This window comes from Petaurus breviceps, unplaced genomic scaffold, assembly GCF_028583685.1.
Source record: "Petaurus breviceps papuanus isolate PSGF00001 unplaced genomic scaffold, PetGlider_PUasm1.0 90919, whole genome shotgun sequence".
Lineage (NCBI taxonomy): Eukaryota > Metazoa > Chordata > Mammalia > Diprotodontia > Petauridae > Petaurus > Petaurus breviceps.
The window spans coordinates 29,137,164-29,160,303 of NW_027187378.1; the positions used below are offsets into that span (position 1 = coordinate 29,137,164).

The following is a 23,140-nucleotide window of genomic DNA, read 5'->3' on the forward strand; positions in this document are numbered from 1 at the left end:
AGAGAGAGAGAGAGAGAGAGAGAGAGAGAGAGAGAGAGAGAGAGAGATTGCTTAGTGGAACAGAACAGATTAGATACAGTAGCATAACCTTGAATAAATCCAAATACCCCAGGTGCTGGAGAGAGGACTCACTATGTAACATAAACTGTTGGGAAAATTGGATAGCAGTCTGGCAGAAATGAGTTTTACAGGGGCAGCCAGGTGGCACAGTGAGTAGAGCACCAGTCCTATAGTCAGGAGAACCTGAGTTCAAATTCAGCCTCAGACACACTCACTAGCTGTGTGACCTTGGGCAAATCATTTAACCCCAACTACTTTGCCTTCCCCTCTCCAAAAAAAAAAATAGGTTTAGAATAACTCCTCATACTATATAGTAAGCTCCAAATATATATGGCTATATGACCTAGATATTAAAAGTCACATCATTTTTTTTTGGTGAGGCAATTGGGGTTAAGTGACTTGTCCAGGGTCACACAGCTAGTAAATATCAAGTGTCTGGTCAGAGGCCAGATTTGAACTCAAATCCTCTTAATTGCTCTACCCACTGCACCACCTAGCTGTGTCTAAAAGTCACATCATAAACAAATTAGAGGAATAAGAAAGAAATTAGCTTACCCTAGGTATAGGGGAAAAGTTAGACTAAATAATCAATAGAAAGAGTCATACAAGATAAAATGGACAATTTTGATTACATAAAATTAAAAAGTGTTTGCATGAACAAATCCAATAGAACTAAAATTGGACAGGAAATAATTAACTAGAAAAAAATCTTTGTAGCAAATGTCAGACAAAGGTTTTATTTCCAAGATATTAATTCAAATTTATAGGAATAAGAGCCATTCTCTTATTGATAAGTAGTCAAAGAATATAAACAGACTGTTTTAAGGGAAAGAAAACCAAGTTATCTATAGGCATATGAAAAAATGCTCTAAATCACTAATAATTGGGGGTTTTTCCTTACATCTATCAAATTGGCAAAGATGACCAAAAAAAAGAGATTGATAAATGTTGGAGGAATCTCAGAAATGCACTAAGGAATGGTGAATTGGTCTAGCCATGCTGGAAAGCAATTTGAACAATGCTCAAAATGTTACACTATGCAGAACTTTTTGACCCAGCTTTACCACTACTAGGCTTATACAACAAAGAGATCAAATAAAGAAGAAAATAACTGCCTTTGTCATCACCAACCCAATGGACATTGTCCGAGCCAGGGTACAGGTGGAGGGCAAGAACTCAATCATCTTGACCTTCAAGCAGCTGTTGGCTGAGGAGGGGCCCTGGGGCTTCATGAAGGGTCTCTCTGCCAGAATCATTGCAACCACACCCTCCACCATGGTCGTAGTGATAGGCTATGAGAGTCTCAAGAAGTTCAGCTTTCAGCCAGAACTAGTGGACTCCAGACATTGGTAATGGGTGGTGGGGAGAGGAACCTGCCATGGCTTGAAGAGAGAGACAGAAAAAGGGGATAACGCCCTCCCTTGGCCATGCACACAGTCCTCAGCTGGGCTGGCTGCCTGGAAAGAGGACAACAAGCTGCTCTAACTGAATAGCTTTTGAGTTTGGATCTCCAGCTCACCCTGTTTTTTTAATTCTCTGGTCAAACTGAGCCCCCTCATCCAGGCTTCCTTTTCTAATCCTTAGCCAATCCCTTTTTGAAAAGGGAATGGTTAAGGAACCTTTCTCAGCTTCCCTCTATCACCATCCTTAGGCTATACATAGGTTGCTTTTCATTCTTCTTTCCGCTTTGATTGCTTTCCCAGCCTTCAAGGGACCGCGGTAACCTCTTACCCTGGCTCCCTTTCTAAGCCAGCTTTTCCTTCTCTGGAGAAGTTGGTAGTTTGGGGTGAGGGAATGGGAAGAAATTACATAGTCGTTTGAATATGTAGCTTTTCCCTCACTCCTGGTTCCTTATGCTCTTCATCTTCCCTTAGTCCAGTCTCCAATAGACCTTAGGCAGACTACTGGTTCCCCATCCCAGTCTTCCAAACGTTTTCTATAATAGGCACGATGCCTGCATAACTGTTGCTGACAGGGAAGAGCAGCTTAAAGTAGCACCCTAAAGAGTTAGATTGATCATGTAGAGGGTTTGAAAACAAAGAGGAAGCTTGCTGAGACAGAGGAGTGGAAGCATGTCATAACAGGTCGTCTATAGCTCTGGACATCTCCAGCCATGGATACATTTCTTCTATCAGTGACAGCAGATGCCATCCATCCCCCACTGAACACCTCAGTTGAAAGATAAGAATCTTTATAAGGTATTGAGCTGATATCTTCTCTCACCCTGTGATATTAGAAGTTAACTCAGGCACTATACCTAGAAGTATGGTGATGGTGGTGGGGAGCAACCCCATGAACCCAGCTCCCCAGGAAGGGGTTCTCAAAAGGGGGAAGGGTGCAGCTTTCTTCTGTCTCCATTCTCAGCCATCACCATTTTACCAGCATGATACTGCCAAGATTTCCTGTTGAAGCCCTTCAAAAACCTGAAAAATTGAACCACTTCATCTCCCATTGTAATTCACACAGAGTGAATCAGAATTAGATTGAGCCTTGCTGATTTTCCAGTGGGGCTGCTGAGTTGGTTCCTGGCATAGGTGCCTTGTGTAGGACCTCTTGCTTCTCCCCATCCAGGAAAGGCTAGGATGCCTTTCCGTTGAAAGGTGCTAGCTTCACAACAAACTTGATATTTTTTGTCCTCTACACCACCACCCACCCAGGTACCCTGGAAACAACATCAATTTATATTGAACTTCATTCTTTGTATCACCTCTGGTTTCCATAGCCCTATTTGTGTCTTTAAATCTGCCTTCTTTATGTCAGTCTCTCTCATCCACCCCTCTTCTTCTCTACTTTGCTGAGGGATTTTGTCTCTTGTCCTTTTCTCCATCTCTAAAGTAACCCCATATTCTGAAACACACAACTCAGGCTTGGAGTGGCCCACACAATGGAAACAGAATTGCCTCCTGCCAGGCTTTGATTTCAGGCACCCTCCATCCCGGCTGAATAGAAGTGCATCGGGAATGAATTTAGAGGTGATTGCAGCCCCCACCCCCTTCATTCTGCACTGCCCTCACACACCTCTCCTTTGCTTCCCCGAACCCCCTTGTGTCTTGCTATTTCCTTGTGCCCTTAACCTCACCTTGCCCAATGCTGCTGTTCCTGACTTTTAAGGGATTAGGCAATGCCTGAAAGGGACTGAGACCCTCACAAATGTTTATTCGTAGTTTAGAAATTGGGTATTGACCCAGACTCCAGAGTCCAGCAGTGGTGGGGGAAGAGAGGACTATTGGCCTGTTCCCTCCAGGGTAGGAACAGTTAATCTGAGAGAAAAAAAAACGAATTGGGGAAGACTGGAGTATTTTTGTGTTGAATCGATCTGTCAGAGAGGAAACTCTCGGGGGGGGGGGGGTTTATTGTTTGAAAAAAATGAGGGAATCGGGGCACCGTGTAGCCCCGTTGTGAGGCACTACGTAGACGAAGAAACACTCAGACTGCTCTTTGACCATTTAATACTGAGTGACATGTAATGTGACTATTCAAACAGGTTTCACTGTTGCATTGTAAGACGTCTTTGTTGTATAATTAAAAATTTTTATTGTTTGAAAAAAATGACAAAATGGACAGTTTCAGAAGAAACTGGGAAGATCTTTATGAACTGATGCAGGAAAGTGAGCAGAATTAGAACAATCTAGACAATAATAATAACGTTATAGAGAAAAACAACTTTGAAAGACTGTAGAATTCTGATCAACACAATTATAAACTTCAAATCCAAAAGAATGGGAATGAAACACACCACTCACTCTGGATAGAGAGTGAATGAATTTAAGATTAAGAAAGAGAGATATATTTTGGGGGGACATGGCCAATTGGGAATTTGTTTTGTCGGACTACATATTTGTAATGAGGGCTTTCTTTGTTCCTTTTTAAAATTTGTTAAATTGAGTAGTGTTGGGGAGGGACAGATTAGTAAAAGAGAAAAGATTAAAGATAATGAAATCTTAGATTTCAAAAGACAATGAAAATAGGAAATAGTGATACATGGTAACCAAAAATAGAAAATAGTAAAATAGTGATCCTTGGGAAACAAAAATAAAAAGAAGAGGAAAAAAGAATCGCAGAAGTTATGATATCATATCATAGCAGGTTGTGAGCTGGGCCTTTGGAGAGCCTCCCTGATGAGATCAATAAGACCATAGCTCCATCTAAGTAATGAGAATTTATGAGAAGTTCAAGGTCAGATAACTTCCCTCCTAAATCCAGTCTCCCACCTCCCTCCCCCTACCACCTGTTTGTCAGTGGCTGAGTGGGGGACTATTTTATTTATATAGCTCCTAGGAATTCAGAGGAAACCCCACTTCTGAAGCATGATTTTATCCTATTCAAATAAGGTAGAGAAACCTTGGAACTGCCTTCAGCAGGCAAACAAGTGGTTGTTAATACCAGAGGCCTGGGGCATTGGGTCAGTTTAGGTCTGGAAGGGGCAAGTGGTCGGTGCTCATGGGTTGGCTGGGATATTCTCCATTCAGTATAGGTCAAACCAACTTTAACTGAGAGGCAAAGCTTAGGTTGTGGTGAAGCTCTCTATGTGCCAAAAGATTTTAGCATTGACCCTATATGAAGGTGAGGTAGCAGCCCCTCTTGCTTCCTCATGCAGACATAAGGGACCTCCCTCACTTATGGGCCACTAGAAAGTCATTACAGTTTTCAGGCACTTTTTGGGTTAGCAGACTCTCAAAACCACAGCTAAGGAGTCCCTACCAATGTTTTCTTTTACTAGGTCAAGCAAAGGATACATTAGTTCAAAGCAAAAGACATTTAATCGACTAGAATAGTAAATAAGTGAAAAGAGCCTCCATACAGATAGGAGCAAGCTCTCCTACTAGCTTTCACCCTAGTGTATGTAGGGGTGGGGATGGGGGGAGAAGAGGACACCCACAGGGACAGTATACAGTAGGAGAACATGCATAGAGGGGGGTTTATGTAGACATCACATGTTACCAGAGAACAAGTATGGGCTGGGACAATTTGTGTTTTGTGTGCTAAAGAGCCACTCCTTTTGGTATAGATGGGCTGTTCTTTGTGAGTTTTTGCTCATCTATTAGATTGTAAGTTCCTTGAGGACAGGGACTGGGTTTTGTTTTGGTTTTTTTTTTGTCTCTTTTTGCATCCTTAGCAAATTTGGTTCCTGGCACAAAATAGGTGCTTAACAAATGTTTATTAAATTAATTGAATGAATCTGATTTCTATAACACTTGGCAGGGCATCTTCTCTGCATTCTTTATATTCTTTTTTTTGGAGGGGGGAAGGCAGGGCAATTGGGGTTAAGTGACTTGCCCAAGGTCACATGGCTAGTAAATATTAAGTGTCTGAGGCTGGATTTGAACTCAGGTCCTCCTGACTCTCTAGAGCTGTTGCTCTATTCACTGCACCACCTAGCTGCCGCTATAGTCCTTTTCTTTTCAAGTTTTTCTCTTTCTCTAATTTTTATGATTTTTATTTTATAATTATTTTTAAGGTTATTGATTTGTTTATTGTCTATTGTTAAATGTTTGCTCAGTTAAATGAACCTCTCTTAATTATTTTACTAATGCGATTTTTCAGAGATATACATTTTCCTTGAGGACTATTTTAACCACGTCCCATAAGTTTTAGTATGTTGTTTCATTATCATAATTATAATTACTTATTGTTTCTATGATATTATATTTCTGAAAACTTGCATTCATAAAATAAAAAAGGAAACATCATTTAACTGAACAAGCACTGTTATTATTTTTATTTCCTTATGGCCTATAAATAATGTGATAATTATATCTGCCTTTTAACATTTACTTATGCTTCCTTTATACCCTGGTATAGTTTTATAAAGGATCATGGGATAGTAAAATATCTATATTCCTTAATAATGCCATTCAGTGGGGCAGCTAGGTGGCACAATGAATAGAGTGATGGCCCTGAAGTCAGGAGGACCTGAGTTCAAATGTGACCTCAGACACTTGACACTTAATTAGTTGTGTACACTTGACACTTAACTAGTTGTGTAACCTTGGGCAAGTCACTTAACCCCAATTGCCTTGCCTTCCCCCGCCCCCTCCCCAAATATAATCCCATTCAGAAATTGCCATAGGTCAGAAATTGCAGATTTACTTTATTTAACAATTCACCTATAAAATGGGAATAATAATAGCACCTACCTCAAAGGGTTGTTGCTGACCCAAAGTAGGTGCTATAGATGATATTATTATTATTATTATTATTCACTATTACTAAGGAAGCCTATTGCATTTTTGATTAGGTCTAGTTGTTAAGAAGTTCTAATTGCCTTCAGAAAGCTTGCTTTTAAAAAATGCATATAATATATTCCAAATATGACTTTCAAAGGAAAGGTCTGGAGGTGGCATTGGGGTTATGATCTGAAAGAAGCTATGTATTTTACAAAAGTGAGGAGAGATTACATTCTACTCAATGGAATGAATATCAACACAGACACAGTCCCCAGTAACTGGCACCCCAAAATTTCAGGGCAGTTCCTCCCCAGGCAGGGTGCAGTTCATCACAGTACCTAAATTGTACAAGACCAGAGAGAATTATTGGTTTTTTACAGTAGCAGAAATAAACTGGCAACACAGGACTGTGAACTCTCTGTTTGCTGTCCTTGCCCTAAGGGTTTGGCTTAGACCTTGAATGTTAACAAAATATTGATTCTCTTGCCAAAGTCAACATGTGAGGTTTGTGTGTGAAGCTGGCTGTAGATTTACGCATTTGTGCCTTGTTATCTTTAGGGGCTGGGAAAGTTGCTGAAACCTTTCAGCCTGTCAGCATGTTACCTCCTCCCTCTGCCATATCACTTCACCTGTATCCATCTTCCATCAGATCAAAGGGTTATCCTTTCGTTATTATTGAACCAAGGGGTCCAGCAGTGGCCGCTGGACAAGTGTGGGCATGAGAAGAACATACCTTTGAAGAAAAGACAGAATCTCTTTCCTCCTTGTTGCCTAGGGTTGTTTTCTAGGACACATCCATGTTCAAAGTTCTCCAGATTGTGACCCAATGAACATTTCAGAGAGCCCCTGGCTCTCTTTTCCCACGATTTTCAAAGCTCCATGTTATCACCCCGATCTCTGCCTTATCATTCACTTCTGCCTGAATCTCAGAGTGGGTCGGGGCAAGTGAACAGAGAAGGAGAAGAAGAAGAAGAAAGACAAAACTGAGGTCCCTTCCATTTTAATTTTAAAGGTTCCATGAGACCACAACAGATACACACACAAAATGCTTATGAATCTAAGAATTTCATTCACCTCACAGAGATCTTGGGTGAATCCTATTACAGGCTTATACTGAGCTCTAAGTGCTTCCAGGCTTTGGGAGATCAAAGTGAGAGATCAAACCCTTTGCAAGGCTTCTTAAACCTCTGAACATTTCCGTCTTCAGAGTCTTGGTAAGACTTCGAGGGTTGAATCCAGAGGCACCTGAAGATGAAAATAGACATGAAGACAACAGGCGGTATGGTTCAGTTTCAGCTCCACCATCTCTTCATGCTCCTACTTCTCGACCTTTTTCTTTTGCATATTGTCTTCCCTCATTAGATTATAAGCCCCTTGAGGGCAGGGATTGTCTTTCTTATTTATATTCTCAGCTCTTGGTTTGGTGCCTGGAACATTGTCGGTCCTTGGGTAAATGATTATGGTATCAGATTATACATTGGAAAGGGAGCTGGGATTTGGAGTTGAAGGAGCAGTGTTTAAATCGCAACTCTAGCACTTCTACCTGTATGACCTTGGGCAGGTCACCTAAACTTAATTCTGTCCACTCCTTTATTAATAGATGAAAAAGAGGCCTAGAGAGCTCAACTGTTGCTTAAGGCTGCTCATCTAGAGAATGATCCCACCAGGACCAGAAACCAGCTCTTTTGGCTCCTTGTCCAGAATTTGTTCATGACATTTAGAGTTGTAAGGGACCTTATGTATTATCTTCTCCAAACCCCCTTATTTTCTTTCTTTTTAAAAAAATTTAATTATAATTTTTTAAAATGAGATCTTTTTTTTTTTTGGAGGCAATCAGGGTTAAGTGACTTGCCCATGGTCACACAGCTAGTAAGTATCTGAGGTTGTTTTTGAACTCAGGTCCTCCTGACTTCAGGGTCAGTGCTCTATCAGCTATGCCACCTAGCTGCCCCTCTCTTATTTTCTTAGGTTGGGAAATTGAGACCCAGAAAAGTTAAAAGGATTGCTGAGGGCCAAACAGATGATGAGGAACAGGTAGATCTTTAACTTGGAGTCTCTGACTCCAAAGCCAGTACTCTTTGGTGGCCCAGTGAAAGACTTATCTTTGTGAGTTCAAATCCAGCTTCAGGTACTTACTAGCTGTGTGACCTCAGGCAAGTCACTTAACCCTGCTTGCCTCAATTTCCTCATTTGTAAAATGGGCTGGAGAAGGAAATGGTAAACCACTTCAGTATCTTTGCCAAGAAAACCTCAAATGGGGTGGGTCACAAAAAGTCAACATAACTGAAATGACTGAACAGCAACAACATTGCCTGCAACACTTTCATCGTGACTTAGAAGGTGTGCGTGATAGATATATATCGATCGATTGATAGATAGGTAGATAGATAGATGATAGATAGATAGATAGATAGATAAAACAATTGAAGTCAGATAAGGAGGAAAAAATGGGGATTGCATTAATTTTTTAAAATTAATTTTTTATTTATTTCTTCAAATATTTCCCAGTTATGTGTAAAAAAAATTAACATTCATTTAAAAAATTTTGAGTTCTAAATTCTTTCCCTCCCTCATGCCCCCTCCTTCACCCCTTGAGAAGTCAAACAATATATCAACTATCCATGTGAAGTCATGCAAAACATATTTCCATATTAGCCATTTATGCATTGCCTACATCAGTGAGGGATAACAGAAACAGCAATGGATTGGAATCAGGGGGCCTGGGTTCAAGGCCTGCTGCTTGGAGGTTCTGCTGCTTAGAGGTACACAACTCCCACAATATCTGTGTGATCCAAGGCAAGTTATTTAATCTCTCTGAGTCTTCCTCAGTTTCCTTTGCTATAAATTAGGGGTTGGATTTGATTTCTGACATCCCCGAGAGGCTCTAAATCTTGTGATCTGATGTTTCTGGGCTGAGGGAAGGCTGATAGAAATTAGTGGGCTGGCAGATTTGTTTACTTTTTTTATCTAATTCAAAGGGGGCCACAATCTAGGCCACTCTGTTCCATAGCATACAGTAAACACCTGGAATTGCACCTAGAGACAGAAATCAGGCAAACCCCAGGGCAGAGACTGATTAAAGCTGAAAGGTGTTTATAACATTTTCTCCAGTGGGAAAAGAATAAACGTCTCCAGATGGCAGTAAACAACAGCTACGGGCATCTCTTTCTTTCAATATGTTTGCTGAGAGGAAGCAGATTCTTCAAAAGCATGAGGATGCTCAGAGAGGGATAGCTGGATGGTGCAGCAGAAAGAATGCCAGATTCCTCTTCCTGGGTTCAAATCTAGCTCCGATGCTCACTAGTTGTGTGACCTTGGGCAAGTCACTTAACCCTGTTTGCCTCAGTTTTCTTATCTGTAAAATGAGCTGGAAAAGGAAATGACAAACCATTCCAGCATCTTTGCCAAGAAAACCCCAAATGGGGTCACCAAGAGTCAGATACAACTGAAATAATTAAACAAATGCTCAGAGATAATTTCCCAAAGAGGCCTGCAACCTATCACGATTTCAAAGCTTCCTCCATCAAGTTGAAAGGACCTTTCCATTAGATGTCAGAAGGCTTTGGTTCTTGTACAGGCTGCCCAATAGTTGTGTGATCTTTTCAAAATCACGTGGGACAAAGGGGTTGAAAGGTTGAAAGGTTCTTAGATTACTTCTTCGACTAACACTCTATCAAATTGTAAACATCCTAGACACACAGAAACAAGTGAAGGATCTCACAAATTATCCCTCCTTTCCTGACACATGTGGGTCCTTGACCTGCTCCTGAAATTCTGTTAGCACTATGACATTGTTGGGGTTTTTTAAAGTGTAATACTGTTTATTTTGCTTCAAAGATATTTCAGCATTCTAAACATACCAAAAAAAAAACCCACAAAAAACCCCAGAAGGTTCCAAATTGTGTTTAAGAACAGACTTTTTTGTTGTTTTTTTCTCCCCTGCATCACTGCCCTGGCTTTCTGTTTGACTGATACAAGGCAGAACTCTACAGTTTCAATTTAAAACTACTGCACTTCAACTAAAACGAAAGCCAAAAATCCAGACACTTTTCTCATGCCAGCTGACCCCCACCCCCCCTTGTGACACCTAAGATGGGAGCTGGGTGCTATTTCACTATATATACAGAAAGACAACTTTTAAGCTAATGGACAACCCACTGCAGTGTATCTACAATCTACCCTCACAGTGTAGGCTTTGGGTTGCAGCCCCCTAGGAAAGGCAGATGAGCCTCATGCCCCCTCCAAGCCTGTACCCCAAGAATCTGTCTAGGGGTGTGGGGTTCTTGGTTGCTTTTACAAAAAATAGATATGTACAGTTTATAACCCAGAATTTTCTAGCCAATAACCATAGTTAAACACCACCTTACAAATTAAGAAAAAAATGCCTGAAAACATTTGTAAATGCTTTTGTTTTACACCAACAAAAGTGCATAGAGTGAGGAGAACACGAGAACACCTTTTCATTTTTAAAAAGGTTTGGAATTATGTACAACTTTGATACAGTTTCTGGGTGCTCCGAGATACCCATAGCCATTAAGTGGAGCTTAGGCAGAGACCTAGTGTGGTCCAATCTATGAGATTCAGATTAAGGAAGAGAGAGAGAGAGAGAGAGAGAGAGAGAGAGAGAGAGAGAGAGAGAGAGAGAGAGAGAGAGAGGGAGAGAGGGAGAGGGAGAGGGAGAGGGAGAGGGAAAGGGAGAAGGAAGGAAGGAATCTAGACAGTAAACTATATGAAGCCAGTGAACTTTTTGATTTCTGGGATGATTTGATCAGGCCTATGCTTTAGTGATATCAGTTTTATACTTCTATGGAGGATAGACTGGAGAGTGGAGAAGGGAGTCCAAATAGGACCCTTTCACTCCACTAAGAGAATGAGACAGACATAAAGAATGTTGTTTGGCAACCGATTAGATGGGGTAGAGGTGAGTAGGTATGAAGAGTCAAGGATAACTCCTCGTTTGTGAACCTAAGTGATGGGGAGAATGGTGGTGCCCTTGACGTAAACAAGGAAGTTAGGAGCAGGCATGGGCTTAAGGTGAGATAAAATCAATTCTGTTTGGGACATGTTGAAGGTGAAGCAGCTGGGTGGCTCAGAGGATAGAGTGTTGGGCCTGGTGTCAGGAAGACTCATCTTCCTGGGTTCAAATCTAGCCTCAGACACTTGCTAGCTGTGTGACCCTGGACAAGTCACTTCACCCTGTTTGCCTCAGTTTCCTCATCTGTAAAATGAGCTAGAGAAGGAAATCACAAACCACTCCCGTATCTTTGCCAAGAAAACCCTAAATGGGGTAACGGAGAGTCAGACTCAACTAAAACCATCTGAACAACAACGTCCAACAGTCAATTTTATTCCTAGCCACATGCTCTTTGATCCCATGACAATGGTCATCTTCTTCTCTGGGCATTTTCTCTGACTGTCACCTGCATCTGCAGTCTCTGTCTCTGGGCTTCCCTGACTTCCTTCAAGTCCCAACTAAAACGCCACCTCCTACAAAAAAGCCTTTCCCAGCCCCTCTCAATTCTAATGCTTTCCCTGTTAATCATGCATCCTGTATTTAGCTCTCCTATTCAATTGTGAACTTTTTGAGGGCAGGGACTGCATTTTGCCTCTTTTTGTATCCCTGGGGCTTAACACAGTGCTTGGCACAAAGTAGGAGCTTAATAAATATTTCTTGACTGACAACAGCAGAGGAAGGACTGTAGTTCGGAAGGCTGGGCTGTATGTGTAGATTTAAGACTTATCTACATCATGCCGATACTTACATTTATGGAAGCTGATGAGATCAAGAAAGAGTATAGAGAGAGAAGAGCCAGGACAGAGGAATGAGGTAAACCCACACCCAGGGGTTCTGATATAAATGAGGGTGCTTCAAATAGGTGGGAAGAGAAGCATCCGGAAAGAGCAATGTCACAAAGACCCAGGGAGGAGAGTATATCCAGAAGTCCAGGGGCATTTATTTATTAAGCAGGGTGGAATGGGAATGGGAATTTGAAGATTTTCCCTGCCTCTTAATAGACCTAGGGGGTATTTAAAGACCTCCCCTGCTTTGAAAGTAAACCCTGCCCCCTATGTAGCCGCATGGAGCCTGTGATGGAGGGAATTTGCTGAAGGGTGGAGAAGAGCCCACAGGAAGCTGGTGTTCAGAGCTAGCCAGACTGGGGGACAGAGGAGCTCAGGCAAGGAGAGAGAGAGGTTTGTGAGTAAATACTGATCTTATATTGGTTTGTGGGAAGGTTGAAGGATGCTGTGGCTCTCAGCATTATTATGGCTTCTGAATATCTTTGGTACTATGATGTAATTGACTTACTGGTTTGGGGATTTGATTTTCTGGTGTCTAAATAAGTGCTTCAGTTCTATCCTCTATCTGTAGAGTTTGGCATATTTTGTGATTGAACGTCACATGATATTTATAGTCATAGTCTTGATTGTGATCATGGGTGCTGTAAATATTGCATTGGCACTACACTGGGCTATAGGGTCAAGTGACTTGCCCAAAGTCACACAGTTAGTAAGTATCAAGCATCTGAGGCCAGATTTGAACTGAGGTCTCCTGACTCCGGGGCCTCCTGACTCCAGGGCCTGTTCTCTGTCCACTGTACCACCTAGCTGCCCCTACCAGGGGTATTTATTAAGTACCAACTATGTGCTTGGCACTGTGTAATCTAGCACTGATAATTGGGCCCTACTAATTACTGAGCTCTCTAATTATTGGGCTTCTGGGGAAGCCCTCTCACCTTTGTTCTTCTCTTGGCAAATGATGCACTGGGCCTCATTTGCTTTACTTACCTGAATAATCCCCCATGTGGCTTTGGGAAGATGTGGGCTCTGTTTTACTATTTTATTGAGGGCCAGTGGGGTATAGTGAAAAAAAAATCAATAGATTTGAAGTTGAGAGACCTGGGTCTTAATAATTAATAATAACAATAGCTAGCATTTATATAGCATTTTAAGACTTGCAAAGCATTTGTATACAGGCTATATCATTTGATCTTCATAACCACCCTATCAGGTAGGTGATATTATTATTCCCATTTTACAGATGAAGAAACTGAGACTGAGAGAGGTTAAGTGATTTGTCTAAGGCCAAACATAATAAGCATCTCTGCGAGGATTTGAACTCGAGTCTTTCTGCTTCCAGGTCCAACATTATTAACTATTGTGCGATCTAGCACCTTAGTTCTTTGCTAGTCCTACAGTCCTGGTCCTGGTTCTATTATTAGTTCTGCCACTAGCTCTGTGACTATGGGTAAATTTATTCAGCCTTTCAGAGTCTCAGTGTCCTTTCTTCATGGAAGGTAAGAAGCTGGAACAAAAATATCTAATAATTCTAATTCTAATTTTCATAGCACTTTCAAGATTTATTTTTAGAGCAAAGGGGGTGGGAGCTGTTTCCAAAGAATCACACTGATGTCCAGAGATGACCCTTATGGGAGAGCAGATGCCAATGAGAACAGCAGCCCTTCATCACCCACAGACACAAAGGCAGAAGATGTACTCCGATCAAAGGTCCCAAAGCCACTTGAGGCTTAAACTCATGAAGAATTTTTAGGTAGAGCTAGTGTGCCACTAATAGGAGAGCCTGCTTATTATTCGTGGGGCCCTCTGAACCACTGAAATGAGGGCATTCTCTGAATTGCCTAAGAAAGGATGAGGAATGAGGGCCAGGGAGTCCAGAAACTTAACTAACTATATCCCAACATAAAAGTGTATGGAATGGGGAGAACCAATATAGAGAAAAAAGAGTAAATAGCCACACTTAAAGTACAGAAGGAAGAAGAAAAGGATAAAAAGGAGAAAGACTAAAAGACCAGAGATCAGAAAGAACAAGAACAGGCAGTGTCACCAAATTGGAGGGAGAATGACATGGCAGACTGTCTTTAACAACTCATAAAGTTAGAGGAATTATAGGAGATTGGAGTTGGAAGGGACCCAGACGTGAATGTAATCTTCACCATAAGGTTGAGGAATGAGAAGAGACTGTGGGATTTGGCAACTAGAAGGTCACCAAAGACCTCCAAGAGAGACATTTTAGTCTAGAAAAAGAAAAGGAAGTCAGATTATGGAGCTCTGAGAAGAATGGTGAGTAGAGATGGGAGATAATTGATTAAATGCCTAAGACATCTGTAAATGGGAGGAAGGAAAAAAGAGAAAGAGAAAATGATGGTGGGGAGTAGGTATAGCAAATTGAAGGATTTCTTTAAATTGAAGAAAAACTGAGACTTTAAAACAAAGGGGGATGGAGAGGACAAGCATCTATCAAGTGCCTGCTATGGTCCAGGCACTATGCTAAGTGCTTTACAAGTATCATCTCACGTGGTCCTCACAACAACCCTGGGGGGTAGGTGCTATTATTATCCCCATTTTACAGCAGAGGAAACTGAGGTAGGCAGGTTAAGTGACTTACTTTGGGTCAAACAGCTAGTGTATAATGGAGAAATTGAAACCATTAGAGAGGGAGAGAATATTTGAGATATATGATATAAGAGGAGGTAGGGAGGGATGGGTGTAGAGAAAAGATGAAGGGGGTTAGTTTTAAGTAGCAGAGAAGGCTTTTCAGGGATAAACGTAGAAATAAGTTATGGAGGAAGCAGCCGTCCATTCAAGGATGGTTTCAGTCATCATGGCCCCTGCCTCTGGTTTTGCAGTGGGGGAAGTAAAGAGAAGGGGAATCAGCATCAGAGTCACTGTCATGGACCTCATGCTTATAACCCTTTTCCTTACTAGCCAAGGAGTTATTTTGGCAAACAGAAGTGGGCAATGGATACTGTTGGAGCTGTGTTGGCACAGAACACAATTAGAGAAATGCCAGATCCAAAGCTCCAGGATGTCTTCCTGCTGTATCTGGGCAGGAGCCAGGATGCCCAGAGCCTTGCTAGGTCTCACCCAACTGAATTAGAAATAATATTCTAAGTAATAGTGAATTCACTCAGTCCCTAAGATGCCTGAACTCCCCATGAGCCCCAACCTGGTTAAAAACATATTTGTTATCCAAATCTTGCTTGCTTGAGAGACTGCATGAGTTTGGCTGTATCTTAGTTCCTGGAACTAGCCATTCCTGAACATAAACAAGGCTGTGATGAGAACTGGCTATTCTCTCAGCCTTGAAACTTGATTAACAACAGCCCTGCAGCCCATGTGGAGTCTACACAAGGAAGTTAAGACACAACTGGATTGGAAATCGTGACAATAAAGTTTGGCACAGAAACTTTTAGCTTGCCAGCCTGCCTTCTGTGCCGGCTACTTGCCTTCTTTGTTCTCACCCCATAAAAACCCTTACTTCCAACTGCCCCTTTGGGATCTCTCTCACCCATGGAGAGGACGCTCTGCCTGGGACTCTCCCGATCGGGACTCTGAGGCTGTAGTTCCGGGATCCCCCAGCCACTGTTGGAAGAGTCGGTGCTCCCCCGGATCAGTGATGTTTTCTTTCTCTTCTCCTACTATTCTTATTTCTTATTTTAGTTATGCTTGCTTTAACTGTGCTAGGAATATTGTATTGCTGATGCCGATTTAAGCTTCCTTGCTTCTATGTTCAATAAAACTCCTTCCTCTCTTAAGACTGTGTCATTTGTGGGAGCGAATCCAAACCCCATTAATAAAATCTCAAAACATAATTGGTGTCACGAACAGGATTCGCTGCACGAATGCCTTTCTTTAAGAGGAACACGGAGGGCCCCCCCCCTCCCCCCCCGGTTAGCAGAGATACTCGGGTGGGAGGACTTACCTTGCTCTTTATTGGCCCAAGTGTGGGCACAGAATACTGGCCCATGTGAGGATTGGGAAAGCTGTGTAAAGTCCGGCATGCCCCCACAATTGACTGAATGCTTAAAAGCTATTCCTGTAGAGAAGGGGACACCAGGACCCCACTCACTCAATTGGTAGATTCAAAGCTCTCACTTTCAAAGAAGTACTAAAGAGTGGACACATAAGTGAAATTTATGGGAGTAAAAGTTAGAACAGCTAAAAACATTTGAGTAGATTTTGTTAAAGCCTCTCTCACCAGATCAGATTAAGGAAAGAGAGTGCTGAAGAGTAGTAGGGAATTTGAGTTACCCTCCCCCTTGATACCCTGAAGCCCCCACCTCTAAAAATGCAGATGACTCCCCCTTCCCCCCCTCCCCCCTGAAAGTTTTATTTACCTTAGTTTACTGTTCAGTAAGGGGATGGTGGTGGAATTCACATCCTAGGAATTTTTATGGGACTGATATAATTGTAAAGGTGCTTGGTACAATGCCTGGTACAAAACAACAATGCTAATTGAGTGTAAACTGTGTAAGCTAAAAATTAATTGTTTCATGTTTGTTAATCTTATGTGGAATTTTCTTTAAGTGTGAATTTTATGCCAATGGTGATGGGATGAATGATTTTCTGTGTAAAGCAATTTGGAAATGATTAAATTTAAGATCACCAGATTGGTAATTACTTGATTTTGGTTTCAAAGTCTAAATTTAGGTACATGATACTTGTTTATGATATTGTTACTGGTAAACAGTTGTACTATATATGCTGTATGAGAAGCAGTTTCTCCTAAAGTTTTGGAATATTGTAATTTGGGAAATCATAAGCTTCCAAGTCTGTCTTTGTTTAAAAGGAAGTTTCAGTCAAGATTGTTTGAAATTGTAAGACTGTTAACTAAGTTATTTGGGCTACTGTTTTAATGCTAAAACCTAAAACTGTGAAAACTTTATTTTGACTAGTTCTGCTCATTCAGAACATTCCTCCTGCTACTGTATGATGTTGTAAAACTGCCAAAGCCCCAAAGAAATTATCTGTATTAGGCAAGGTCATTCAGCCCGGGAAAGTGAGCTTGTTTTAATTATGAAGCTCCTAAACAATAAGCTTGACTTACTGAGAAGCAGCAAAGTCTATGTACAAAAGATTAAAAAGGATCTCTAACAATTGGCTTTACCAGGATGAGTTAAAAAAAAAATTGTGAAAGGCAATCTGAATAATCCGGATAATGGATTTGAAAGATTTGGAAGGATGAATAAAGGTTTGATTAGCAATATAGAAGGCAGATAAGAAGGTTTGGGGACAAATGGGGATTTCCAAGCCCCTCCTGTCTCTAAATAGTGGTATGGATACCTTTGTATCAGATGGTTTAAGTATGTTGAGAAGGGTGTGAGGAAGTATTTAGGAAGACAAAAAGATTTGTAACTTGATTTTATAATTAATAGCTCAATCATATTTGAGAAGAAAAAGGAAATAAGAATACAAATGCAATATTGAATCATTATCCCATGGACTGAGATTGGGATTATAAAGTTATTGTAGATAAGTTATATCTGTGTATATGTAATGGGGTCCCAGTGTATTTCAAAGTGTAATTGGGTATTAATGCAATTGACTGAATTAATTGTTGGGATTAAATTAGAGACATTTTTAGTGGAGAGAAAAGAAATTTTAGTGTGAGATCAGATTAAGCATAGTTACAGGAAGATAGGGAATCTTGGGAAGTAGATGCAAATATATTAGAGCAATAATTTATAAACCTGATGGGAGATTTGATTTTTATGAACAAGAATAGATATAAAAATGAATACAGGTTATTTGAGGCTCACTTTAGAGATGTTCCTTAACCATTATTATAATCATATATTAAATTATAATTTAATTATAATATAAATTAAAATATAATTAAATTATAATCATATATTAAATTGATTGTTGGAGCTTGTTATTTAAGATTTGATGGGATTGTTAACTGACTATTCCTCTAACTCCAGGTATGGATATTAAGAAAGGCTATCCAAGCTATCTGAGCCACGGATCCATGATGCCAGACCCTATGAGGTACAGATATGGAAGGCCTGTGAAGTAGGGGTATGGAAGGTCTGGAGAATGACTGTTCTGCATGAGCTGAGGTAGGATTCTCCTGACTCCACCCTCCCAGTGACACCTGGCAGACTCTGAGCTTGGTTCAATGTAGATTGCAGCTTGGTATACATTTTGCCTGGAATTGACATTCTGAAGTTGGGGAAAATGGTTCCCTCATTACAGCTTTGTCCCTATTCTTGGTGGCAAGTTTCAATAATCAAAAGTTTTGAAAATACAACAACAAATCTATTAAATACTTGATTCTGGAACATCTTAAGTTACTATAAGATAAAGCTATTAGACTTAGGATTTAGCAAAGGTATTCCCTTATAAGTCAGGGTCCTTTAGTTCTTTGTAATAATGTGAGGACAAGTAGGTCAAGGGTTTGTGGGAATATTATTCTATTATTTAATTAGTATCACACTTGTCTCACCTTTCTCATAATTAGTTAATATTAAAAGGATAGTTTTTGTACTTGGTAAATATTTTAATTGTTAAAATTGTTAGTATAATGTGAATCCCTTAGTGAAATCCCATCCTCCTGGTAGAGGAATTAATTATGGATTAATGCAAAAACATAAGAAACTAGTCTTAATGTGTGATCATGACAATTGACCAAGACTCCAATTTTAATTTTGTAAGAATGATGAGGGTTCAGGATGGGTAATTTAAATTGGTTCTAAGGTTCCTTTTGTAGGAAAATGAATGAAAGAAGGCAGAAGAGAAAGAGCCTAGAATGTGATGCTGAGGATGGATGGATGGAAAACAACCAGAGGACTTCCACAAGATGGTGTAACCCCTGCCAGACAACAGTGTGAAAAGAGACTTTTGGACTTTGGAAGGGACAATTGTTTGTTATTGTTTTTTTTTGAATCCCTGTATCTGCAATCATGAAGGGGACTGACCCCTTGTAAGTCGTCAGTGCAACGATATACATTCTTATTACTTCCTTGTATTTTGTAACTAAGCTCACTATTGTTTCCCCATATCACTAAGATGATAAGATTAGACACAAAACCTCTGGAAGGGGTCATGTTGATGGTGTTACGGAATAAAAGATAGGAACCTGTACCCGAAATTATTCAAGATGAAATGGGACCAACAAGAGACTTAGAAAACCAATGTGAAGCCATGCTCAAAATGTTTGAAGAAAGAGTATGAAAAATATTAAATTGTTTTAGTGAAATACCACAGCAGGCTAAAAGAAAGAGGGGATTGTATGGGAAAGGTAAAAGTGTGGTTTCTCAGAGACTATATGTAAAGTAAGTAAGTCCTTAGGCCTTAGGCCTAAATTTACATTTTTATTAGAAATTATGTGACTTTGAAACTTTAGAAATCTTTCTGTATAGTTGCTCTATTCTAGTCAGTCCTTCTCACCCAGTTTACCATGAAAGAGTTAAATTCCTATAGAACTGCAAGAATTTCTGAACAAGACTACTGATAAGGGAGAACAGGCAGTAACCTTGGAAAAGAAGCTCAGACCCTGGTTCCCAGACTAAAACTCCTAGATAATACTAAAAATAATGAAGAATAGAAAGGAGCTGGCAGCAGCAGGTGGATTTGACCAATCCAACAGACTGGGTCCAGTATCTCTTGTTATTGCCAATCAGAAGACTAACTGTCAAACCCCCTGCTGTTGTGCGAGTTCCCAAATCTTGTGTTAACACTTCCCTTAACCATCATAAGCTTGTATTTCATTACAATGTAACTTTTCCCCCTTTGCAAGATTGAATTAGAGTCAAATGAGCATGGTATGACACTTTACTTGGTGGGACAGGGACTGGTTTGGGTATAAGTAAATTCAATAGATCTTGAGACCCTGGCCAGCAGACTTCGAAGTGCTGGGCAGGACATTTCTCTAATAATACTATTAATGCTAAATGGTTACCCACGACGATCCTGCCTCACCAACTAACTCTGAAATATCAAGGCCAATTTTTGCCAAGTGTTTAATGAGTCCATCTTGGCCAATATTGGGTTGGACAACAATGTAACTAAATTGTTTAATTGGACCAAATGTTCTTTGCAAAATATGTATATCCTAATTTAAAAAGAAAATGCTCAAAGGTTAATAATGACTGGTGACCCTAATTTGATGACCTCATTGTTCCCTTCCTATACTCACTGGAAGGCTCAACAGCAAACCCAAACTGTGTGTACTTCTCTGTGGTGTATTGGAACTGTTTATTACTATTCTATTCATCATTGGTCAATTATGTGTCAATTTCATGTTATACCTTTTGTGTTACATTCCTACTTTGCTTTACCTCATTTGTATGGAAACTATATAGATCACTATAATGTAACTCATAATCTGCAAGATTGTACCTTAACTGATAGTGGTATGGTGTGTGAGATGATGACTAGACATATGGAGCCTTGTCTTCTCTCACACTCGTCTAACCTTTGTGACCTTACTCTATATTTTCAATCTAATTTCTCTATGTTATATGAAGTAGAAGTTCAGCATATTTGCATTGCTACCAATAATCAAACTGACTTAAGCTCTATTAATCAAATCGCCCCTTTCTCTGGATGTTTAACTAATGTTTCTTTTCTTCATTGTCAGGGTGATGATTTTTATTTTTCCCCTGATATGGTTGAAAGTGTGAATATTGTGTGGGTACCCAAACTGTTACCCTTACCTAGTACATACTTGTCCCTTGAACCCCTTATACATGTCTTAAATAAATCTCAAACCCTGCAACATATGTTAGCTAATAATCAGAGAGCTCTCAATGAACATCGAATTCAAACACATATAGTTGCAGGACAGTTAGTTGAAGCTTCACATTTAGTAACATCTGATACTACTCACCATTGGTATGATTTCTTTTTTAAGTCCACCACTGCTCAAAAATATTTTTCTGCTTTAGCTTCTCCATTATTATTATTTTTTATAGCTTTGTTAATTTTATGTTTTCTAAATTGTTATATGTTTTGCAGCATGAAGCGAATATATACTCGTTTCACTCCTTCAGTTCAGTCACCATATGTCCTTCATGACCTCAAGGCCAAATGAATTAGAAATAATAATCTAAGTAATAGTGAGTTCACTCAGTCTCTAAGATGCCTGAACTCCCCATGAGCCCCAACCTGGTTAAAAACATATTTGTTATCCAAATCTTGCTTGCTTGCAAGACTGCATGAGTTTGGCTGTATCTTAGTTCCTGGAACTAGCCATTCCTGGAACATAAACAAGGCTGTGATGAGAACTGGCTATTCTCTCAGCCTTGAAACTTGATTAACAACAGCCCTGCAGCCCATGTGGAGTCTACACAAGGAAGTTAAGACACAACTGGATTGGAAATCGTGACAATAAAGTTTGGCACAGAAACTTTTAGCTTGCCAGCCTGCCTTCTGTGCCGGCTACTTGCCTTCTTTGTTCTCACCCCACAAAAACCCTTACTTCCAACTGCCTCTTTGGGATCTCTCTCACCCATGGAGAGGATGCTCTGCCTGGGACTCTCCCGATCGGGACTCTGAGGCTGTAGTTCCGGGATCCCCCAGCCACTGTTGGAAGAGTCGGTGCTCCCCCGGATCAGTGATGTTTTCTTTCTCTCCTCCTACTATTCTTATTTTAGTTATGCTTGCTTTAACTGTGCTAGGAATATTGTATTACTGATGCCGATTTAAGCTTCCTTGCTTCTATGTTCAATAAAACTCCTTCCTCTCTTAAGACTGTGTCGTTTGTGGGAGCGAATCCGAACCCCATTAATAAAATCTCAAAACACCAACCCACCAGTTGTGTCCCATTTCACTTGAGTGGAAAATATTCCCCTGTGTTGACATGAATCATTCTGCTAGGTTTCAAGTGAGATAAGATGGTAAACAAGGCTCAGGTTCAATCACAGATCAAGATAAACTCCATATAGTAACTACTCAGAAGGGTTCAGATGGCATTTATTTATGTAACACTTGAAACTGGATGTTCCTGTTGCCTGGGAGCAGCTGGGAAGGTGTGAAGTCCATTTCTATAACGTTATAATTTTTTTTTCCCCTAGAGCTGGAAGGGACCATGGAGATCACTTAGTTCTATCCTATTATTTTACAGATGAGGAAACTGAGAACCCCAAAGTTCAAACATCTAACCACAGCCTAAAACAATGCCTTAAATCTACTAGGTACTTAATAGATTATTTTTGATAGAACTGATTTAGGTCATTTGACCAAGGTCTCACATCTATTTAGTCAAGTCAATCTTTCTACTATACTATACTTCCAAAAAGAAAAATAAAACATCTTTCAAGTTAGAGCAGTCCATGGTTCATGGCCTCAAAAGGAATCATATTTTGAACAAGTAGAAATTGTAATGAAAGTTGAAAATGTGTCTCCTAGCACAAGAATTATGTTCTTTGTAATTAATGTATGATTATATCAGCTATCATCTTTAGAGCCAGCACCTGATCTGTTAATGCTTCCCTTTCATCATTCATCATTTACTAATAACCATTCTATGCTGGCTCTTGAACTCTGCTCCCAATCTACTCCTATCAATTTTGTTGTTTTTCAGTTCTGTACTACTCTTTGTGACTTCATTTGGCAAAGATGTTGGAGTGGTTTGCCTTTTCCAGCTCATTTTGCAGAAGAGGAAACTGAGGCAAACAGGGGTAAGTGACTTGTCCAGGCTCACACATCTACTAAGTGTCTGAAGCTGGATTTGAACTCAGGAAGATGAGTCTTCTTGATTCCAAGGTCAGTGCTCTATTCTCTATGCTACCTAGCTACTCAAACTTCCTGTTGCAGAATCTGTGTTGCAAGGGACCTTATAAGGATTCTAGTTTTACCTGTCCCAGAATAGAAATCCCCTCTGTAATATCCTCAACAAGTGGTCATCTAGTGAGTCTACACTGGAATATCTCATGACCTCATGGGGCAACTCTTTCTACCATTGAACAGCACTAGGGGTTGGGAAGTTTTTCTTTCTACTTAGAGCTAAAATTTGCAAAAGTGACAGATTGCACAAGAAAACAAAACCCACAATCTGTTGCTTACAAGAAACACAGATAAAAAACAAAAAGGCATACACAGAATAAAAATGAGGGACTGGAACAAAATTTGCTACACATTAAGTGAATTTTTTTTTAAAAGCAGAAGTT

General features: G+C 40.2%; 2 long non-coding RNA genes across 2 annotated transcripts in view; one reads left to right on the forward strand and one right to left on the reverse strand.

The window, feature by feature from the left end:
• The window catches only part of LOC138152022 (uncharacterized), a 23,255-nt gene extending 1,535 nt beyond the window's left edge, over positions 1-21,720 (forward strand). The window contains exons 2-3 of the long non-coding RNA XR_011165996.1: positions 17,951-18,088; positions 18,739-21,720. This is a non-coding gene — a long non-coding RNA (uncharacterized lncRNA). The remainder of the gene's footprint in view (positions 1-17,950; positions 18,089-18,738) is intronic.
• On the reverse strand, positions 7,212-15,670 carry LOC138152023 (uncharacterized). The gene is made up of 2 exons (XR_011165997.1): positions 15,535-15,670; positions 7,212-7,472 (listed from the first exon to the last, which is right to left on the reverse strand). It is a non-coding gene; the product is annotated as an uncharacterized lncRNA (long non-coding RNA).
• Positions 21,721-23,140: the final 1,420 nt, after the last annotated feature.